Here is an 8,137-nt window from a genome sequence, read left to right on the forward strand (position 1 = left end):
TCCTGTCTTTGTCTTCGCGGGGGACACGGAGAGACATGGAGCCCCAGGTATCCACCTCATTAGCAGATAAAAGCAACCTTCCTCCGCGACCCCTGACCCCGGAGGTTGCCATGGAGCCATAGATGGAGCTTGCAGGGCTACGAAGCTATTTGATCCAGACGTGTACATTTAATGTTTTAAAATTAAAACTGTTGAGTGCTTCAGAGTAGTCAGTATCTTACATGCACCTGACAGCAGGAACTTTGGAAACTAAAGAAGAAATTATCATGGGAGACATGAACTAACAAAATACAGACAGTTAAGCTAACAGCTACAGGGGCCCTTCCAAGAACTTTTTTTTTGCCACTTAAAACAATTAAAACTCAAAAGTTTTCAGCAAGTTTTATTGAAAATGACAAGAAGCTAATATCTTACGCTAAATATCAGTTAACAGGAGTCTCAGTTTGTAGAACCAGGAAGAAAATCTTATAGGAAAGTACAGAGTAAAGCTAACAACTACAGGGAGTCAAGCTGACAGTTGTAGGAAGCCAAGCTAACAGTTAGGCAGTCAAGCTAACAGTTACAGGGAGTCAAGCTAACACTTATAGGAAGCCAAGCTAACAGTTACAGGGAATCAAGCTAACAGTTACACGGAGCCAAGCTAACAGCTACAGGGAGCAAAGCTAACAGTTAGGCAGTTGAGCTAACAGTTATAGGGAGTCAAGCTAACAGTTACAAAGATCCAAGCTAACAGCTACAAAGAGCCAAGCTAACAGCTACAGGGAGCAAAGCTAACAGTTAGGCAGTTGAGCTAACAGGTATAGGGAGTCAAGCTAACAGTTACAGGGAGTCAAGCTAACAGTTACAGGGAGTCAAGCTAACAGTTACAAGAGGCCAAGCTAACAGTTAGGGAATCAAGCTAACAGTTACAGGGAGTAACATTGTGCTAACATCCATCCATACATTTTCATGATCCACTTTTCCATGCAGAGTGAGCGGGAACTCTTTTTTTAATTTAAACAGATATCTCCCATAATCTTTAAACTAAGATTGTTCTGACCGTCTGCTGCAGGCAAGATACTCACACTGAAATATCCCTTTTAAATCTGTCGACAGGGCTTCAAGCTTTTTTGCAGAAATTTGTTTTCAGTGACGTCTCCTAATTCTTCCTTTAAATAAATCTTCCACATCATAACTTTGTTTTAGACATGGCTAAAACAAATAAAGGCTGTTTTTGTTAGTTATTGCACAAAAAAATGAAAATATACATAAAACCTAGAAAGTCCTGGACTGTGTTGTCATAGTTTGTGTTATATATCACGTAGGATAAGGTGTATCAGTGCAGCGAACATGTTATCGTATGGGAGTGTGTGTGTGGCTTCTGAAGAATGAGTGGGGAGGGGGGTTATATCTTGGTCATGCTGACTGAGTTTTATAAGCTGTGGCTAACCCCACTCCCCACAGCTGACTGAATATTAAATAAACAGAGCCAAGTGGCTGAATTCAGCAGAGTGAGTGTTCAAGCTGGAGAGGCACTATTTCACCAGCGCCGGGGCCGGGGCCTCCCCTCACGGGGCCCCCACGTCAGCCTGTCTTATTCTTGGCAGCTGCTGTGGAGAGAGGCAGGCTTTGGGATGGCGTGTTGGACGTAGTGTACAAGGGGGAGGCGGGGGAGTCATCTGAGGAGGAGGAGGAGGAGGAGGAGGAGGGAAGTTGGACGCCACGAGGGAAAAAGAAAACTGGAGGCAGTTGTTAGCTGACGAAATTTACAACCGAGCTCTGGAGAGGACTGACTGAGTTTTTCTTGCAGTTTTGATTTGAGTTTAAAATCAAAGCCATTTGTCAAAGTCATCTCGCTCGAGTCCAAATTAATGCTCCCATTCAGTCGGGTTATGACATAATTTAATACAACATATATATTTTTTAATGATTCAGACATAAACAATGAAAATAAAAACTAAACAACAATAATAAAAATTGAATTTTTTTCCAGCTTGATTCACTTCAAATACCTGTTTCAATTGAAAAAAAGTATATAGTTGTGTAAATACTGCTATTACTGATGGCCTAATTACAGCAACTAACATTTAATCAACAATATGGACAATTAAAGTGCACAAGAGAGACGTCTTAGACAAGCTAAAGGGACTAGCTAACAGCTACATGGAGTCTGGCTAACAGCTACATTGATTCAAGCTAACAGCTACATGGATTCAAGCTAACAGCTACTTTGAGTCAAGCTAACAGCTACATGGATTCAAGCTAATAGCTACAGAGCCTTTTTTAAGTCATGAAACATTTAAGGCACAATAAGCCCAGACTATAATTATTTTGACTTATTTCACGTGAATATTTCTGCGTTGTAAGCGTTTTCTCATAGCGTACAACATTCATCCATTTTTCTTCTGCTGATCTGTCGCTGAGCCAACAGGTCCAGAAGGGAAACCCTCTCCCCATCGACACGTTCCAGTTCCTCCTGGGGGATCCAAAGACCTCAGCACCTCCACCCTGAGCTCCTCGCCTTATCTCTGAGGCTGAGCCCGACCAGCCTTCAGAGAAAACCTTGTTTCAGCCGATGTGACCTCATGACCGCAGCTGAGGGTTGGAACCGTAGACGGACCTTTCTTCGCCCTCGTTACAAGAACTTTGGTGCAGGGGAAGGAGCCAAGAATAAACTAAAAGCCGGGATCATTTTTACACAAAACTCTTGATCATAACGACGTCTTCAGTTCTCTTCAAATTCCTTAATCCGATTACTCTCCACCCAGAAGCGACCATCTCACAGAGAGTTCACCCGATCCAGACAGGAGTTAAAACTAATTCAGTATCACGCTCTCGGTTGATCTGTATGCGGCTCTCCCACATGAACCCTATCGAGTCGCACCCTAGCATCTGGGCGGGTCACGGAGGCCATTTTCCGGGCTCAACGCCTCCAAACACAGCTGTCGGTCTCGTGTTCGCTGTCACGTTCTACTCTCTCCTCCGAGCGAGAAGAAAGGCCGGCGGGGAAGTTCGGCTCGGCTGCTGACTTGACCGATTACGTGGCGAGGAGATATATTCGCCTCCGCCATCCCCGCCGATCCCAGTGAGAGTTCAGCTAATTGAAGCCAGCGTCTGTGTTTTCCGATGAACTGTTGTCTTCAGACCTCCCAGAAGACATGACACACACTCGGCGGGGCAGGTAGGGGCCGCTCCTTCTCGCCCCCGGAGTTCAGCTCACCGGGTTTTCCAACCGTGAATGGAGACGGGAGCAGAAAAGGTTGGGAGTTTCTGGGTTTGTGGCGGAGGAAGACGGACAACCAAAGGAACCGGTCTGAGGACTCTGCCTCCCTCTCCTGTGGCGTTCCCCCTCGTTCTCCCTGTGTGGTCCGGAGTGCCGAGTCATTCCCAAACAATCGGCATTAATCCAGGGAGCGAAAGGAGGGGGGCTGGAGCGCAGCGCTGCCAGACCGCCGGTGCGCCTGCGGCCCGGTCCGACCTGCCGTACGCCGCCAGACTCCCCCATCAAATCGACACGCACCGGCAGACATGATGAATCAGAGCTTTCGTGACCCCAGAGCCCAGGGAGGCGTCTCACTGAACCGGGGGCTCCATCACAGCCTAATTAGCAGCTCTGACCAGCCATTAGCCAGTCGCTTCAGACTGACCCCGACGCCACGTCCGGCACCCAGACCTCCCCCCGCCGCGCTCTTCGTCTCACAGGACAGGAGGTGAGGACGCTGCTGGGGCAGAAGGGGACGAACCAGGTCACCAACTCCCTTACGGCCATTACTGTAATTATAGTTGGCGTGGTTAATTGGGGTTTTTATGGTTGCTGTGGAGGAGGCCGAAGGAGGCGAGGTGAGGGAGCTCAGCAGGAGGCGGGGGGCGGAGCGGGGAGAAGGAAGCAGGCGATGGAGGACGAGATTGAATTGTAAGCCCAAGTTATGATTAGGAGGCACAGATGCGGCCATGTGAGAAATGAATTTCATGCCTGCGGAGTATGAGATTCCTCCTGGAATGTGGGGGTTTGCAGGAAGTGGGCATGAGCAGGAACGCCGGGCGAGGAGGAAGTTTGCTCGTTTAAAACGTTTTCTATTCGATTGCAGCCGGCAGAAAAGAAAAAACTGTGTGGGATTAAAAATTTAAAATTAATGGCCAGATAAAAAGGTTGCAAAGGTTCTGACCTCGAAACAGAACGGCAGGAATCCAAAAACATGAAACCAAAAATTCCCCTCAGGATTGTTTCCGTATGAGAACGACGGAAAACAGGAAGTTTGATCTGCAGGGAGGAGCTGATTGGTGAATGAGTGCAGGTGGGACGATTACAGATGAACAGCAGGACGGGGGAGCTGAGGGAAAACAAACCAAACTTAAGCAAAGCAAGGCAGAACAACAACCCATCACCGTGAAATCCACAGTGATCATCCTTGACCCATGAGGTGTCCAGTTGTGGACTTAGAACACAGGCTGACCTTTGACCTTTGACCGTGAACTTTGATCAGATCACTGCTAAACTTTAATCCCTTGTTCCATGATGGACGTTGCCTGAAAATTTCATGAAAATACAGGCAGACAGACTAAAGACCAGTTGTACTACCATCTCCTGCAGGTAAGATACTCACTACTCATATCCCCCCTGTCAGAGTTGTGGGCGCTGCTTTTTGTCCCGTGGTCCAACATGTGCAGCGGCGTGATGTCTTCAAGATGCTGCCGGGCTTTGATCCCTGAAACAAAGCAGAGACACATCTGGGAGGAGAGGTTCCAGAGTGATCTTCATCGTCTCCGTGACGATCAATCAGGAGACGTCCGAGAAATATTCCAGAGTCGGTTCGGATTAAACAGCCGAGTCCGTAGAAAAGGAAGGAGTTTGGGTTCTTCGCGGTAGGAACATCAGCGGCTCCTCATCGGTTCTGGGCCCGGTTCTGACCAGCACCAAAGTCTGCGGGAATAAGCCGAAGAACATTTATTTCAGTTTAATGTTCGGCTGCAGTCAGGGGGGATTGGATGTAGTTGGGAGGTGTTGGTGTGAGACGTAGAGCTGGGTTGACCCCCGAGGACAAAAACAAGGCATCATGGAAGCTGAGGACAGAGGACAGAGTGTGGACACTGAGGTTACAGCAGCCGAGACAGAGAAGAGTCCTGAAAGTGTCCTGTCTGCACTCACATGGTGCTCGGTGCTGTCTATGTCCTGCAGTCTGCTCGGTCCTGTCTACACTCTACACTCAGCTCGACCTTGTCTAGTTCCTGCAGTCTGCTTGGTGCTGTCTACATCCTGTAGTCTGCTCGGTGCTGTCTACGTCCTTCAGACTGCTCGGTCCTGACTAGTTCCTGCAGAGCGGGAGAACCCACAGGTGCAAACTGCAGCTCACGTCAGAGCGTTTGTGGCTCAGCTTCTGTCTCTCCAGCTGCGTTTGGTGATGAGGAACTCTAATCGGATCTTGTTGGGTTGGTTCTGGGCGTGTAGTCGAAGGCGGAGCAGGTCTGAACCCCCCCCGGAGAGACGGGACATGTAGGGGACACACCTGCAGGCTGGATTACTGCGCCCTTTTCTCCCCGTTTTCTTAAACTCTGGGATTATCGTCTGCAGGAGGCTGGAGATGAAGCATCTCATGAGTTTTAGTCTGTTGAAATAAAAACAAACTGAGTGATAATTATAAATGAGATAATTTTTTATTTAGGAATGTGGAGAAGTATTTCTCTCAGAGGTGCACCTCCGTAGCCGTCTGGTTCGTTGTTTTCTGCTTTGTGACACAGAAAAAGAGTTTCTGCAGATTCCTTTTTTTTTTTTTTTGTCCAACAAAAGCAGTGAAACAGAGGGAGACGTGGGGCGAGGGTGAATGCAGGTCTGCCGTCCCTCTCAGGCCTTCCCACCCTCCCTGGTTCCCTCTCCCTCTGCGGGGCCATTGTTCCGGGGCCCCAACCTCCCCGTCTTCCGGCTGGGACTGAAGTAGTTCCCGATGGCCGCAAACAGGATTAGGAGCTCCCACGGCTCTGGTCATTCTCTGTGGATTTGGGAGAGTTACCGCAGCTCGGCTGGGCCATGGTACTTTAATTACCCGGCCACCAGGGGGCCTCAGGGGGCCCGGCAGGGAACGATCGGGGGTGGCGGGGGCTTCGGTCTTTACGTGGGAATAACCCCTGAGCTCGTCTCATCAGGTCAGACCTGACAACCATTTTAACCTCGACTGAAAACTGTAACACCAGATTTAATAGCGAGGAGGTTTTCATCGACTCGATTCGTTTAGTTTTCACTTCGTTTTTAGTTTGCTGAGTCAGCGTTTACACTTTTATTTTCCAGTTTGTTTGTTTTTTACTTTTCTGACAATTTTAGTGTCCCTTGCAATATTTTAACTATTTATTTATAAAACAGCGATAATATATATATATATAATATATATATAAATTAACAACTACGACTTCAGGTTTTTATAACTTTTATACTTTTCAAAATATTTACCTTTTTTTTTTACTTTTTTTCAAATGAAATACTCTGAGATTCTTCAAATACTTATAAAACATTGTTCTCTTTGAAACTTCAGCGTACTTCTGCTAATTGTACTACTGCAAACAATATTACTGCCATTACTGCTATTGCTAATGCTACTTCTTCCAGTACTACTTCTGCTAATAATACTAGGCTATGCAATGCTATGCTATGCTATTATTACCTTTACCAATACTACTAGTGCCAGTGCTACTACAGCTAATACTACTAATGCTAATAGTACTTCTGAAATAGCCATTATTTCACTTAATCGGTATCTTAGTTCTTATTATCGCCGGACACCAAAGCGAAAGGCGATAATGTTTTTGTTCTCATGTGTGTCTGAACAGATTTTAATAAAACTCGGAGTAATTATTAGACTTTAAAAACACATAAAAGTGTCATAACTAATAAAATTTGGTGTGGTAGTAGCTGAGAGTCTGAGCTCTGATAGTCATTAACTGCTGGAGTCAAGTGTCTGTCTGTTAGCAAAATATCTCTACAACCACTGGATGGATTTTAATGAAATGTCCATAAATTAATATTTGGGTGGAAATCTATAACTTGTGTTTTGGATTGAAACGATTCAAGATGGCCGCCACAACCCACTGACAAAGAGATAACTAAACACATTTCACTTTTTAAAAAAAATACAACTAAAGGTGTAGTGGAATAAAAACCACCTAAAACATCTGGGCTCAGCTTAAGCCCCCTGGTTGGCATGTGTGTGACTGTACGTGTGCAGTTGTGTGTCTCTGAGACGACAACGTGTGTGAGTGTGTGTGCAGAGAAGGAGGCCGAGCGCAGATACAAAGGTAGGCCTGTGTGCCCCTTCCACTGACGACCTGTGGAAAATTCCCTGTCAGCGCTGTGCCAAGGCGCCGGGCCCTCCGAGGCGGGACTCCAGAGGAATGCAAGACGCCGGCGGCAGCGCCAGCATTTATCCGAGGCCAGGGAGGCGACGAGGGGGTGCCGATCGGTGGAGAAAGCATTCCGGTTCGGTGGAAAAGGCGTTCACGGCGATAATGAACGACTCAGAGACACTGCAGGTGATTTCTTTTTATTGTTCAGAGAACAAAACAGCTGCTAACATCTGGATTTTGATTGCAGCTGGAAGGAGTTTGATCACTTTTCCATCCTGCGCCACATTCTTCCGTTAAGAGTAGTTTCTACCTTCGGGTAAATATTGATGGGAACTCAGCTCGTTTCTAATGAGGGTGCTGCAAGACTGGTCACAGCTCCCTTATTTTTATTTTCACACGAACACAAAGTCTTCGACACAAACAACAAAACAGTCCTTCCAGTCCTGGCAGCTCAGTCTCTGTTGGCTTCTGCACTGGAAGCAAAGAAGAAAAAGAATAAACTTTAAAAGGATTTCTTTGCCTCGTTTAAATGTCTACATTTAAATAAAACTGCAGACAGGTGTGTTAATTACAGACTGCAGACAGGTGTGTTGATTACAGATGGCAGACAGGTCTGTTGATAGCAAACTGCAGACAGGTGTGTTGATAACAAACTGCAGACAGGTGTGTTGATAACAAACTGCAGACAGGTGTGTTGATTACAGACTGCAGACAGGTGTGTTGATTACAGATGGCAGACAGGTCTGTTGATAGCAAACTGCAGACAGGTGTGTTGATAACAAACTGCAGACAGGTGTGTTGATAACAAACTGCAGACAGGTGTGTTGAT

The 8,137-nt window shown here is 46.5% G+C and overlaps 2 long non-coding RNA genes across 3 annotated transcripts in view; one reads left to right on the forward strand and one right to left on the reverse strand.

The window, feature by feature from the left end:
• Positions 1-7,269: 7,269 nt before the first annotated feature.
• Positions 7,270-8,137, reverse strand: part of LOC112451507 — a 7,978-nt gene continuing 7,110 nt past the window's right edge. The window contains exon 3 of one of the 2 annotated variants that reach the window (XR_003040339.2): positions 7,270-7,781. This is a non-coding gene — a long non-coding RNA (uncharacterized LOC112451507). The remainder of the gene's footprint in view (positions 7,782-8,137) is intronic. The other variant, XR_003040338.2, reaches the window with a different exon arrangement.
• The window catches only part of LOC119617651, a 1,636-nt gene continuing 1,273 nt past the window's right edge, over positions 7,775-8,137 (forward strand). The window contains exon 1 of the long non-coding RNA XR_005233998.1: positions 7,775-8,127. This is a non-coding gene — a long non-coding RNA (uncharacterized LOC119617651). The remainder of the gene's footprint in view (positions 8,128-8,137) is intronic.

The sequence above is a fragment of the Kryptolebias marmoratus genome, linkage group LG2, assembly GCF_001649575.2.
Source record: "Kryptolebias marmoratus isolate JLee-2015 linkage group LG2, ASM164957v2, whole genome shotgun sequence".
NCBI lineage: Eukaryota > Metazoa > Chordata > Actinopteri > Cyprinodontiformes > Rivulidae > Kryptolebias > Kryptolebias marmoratus.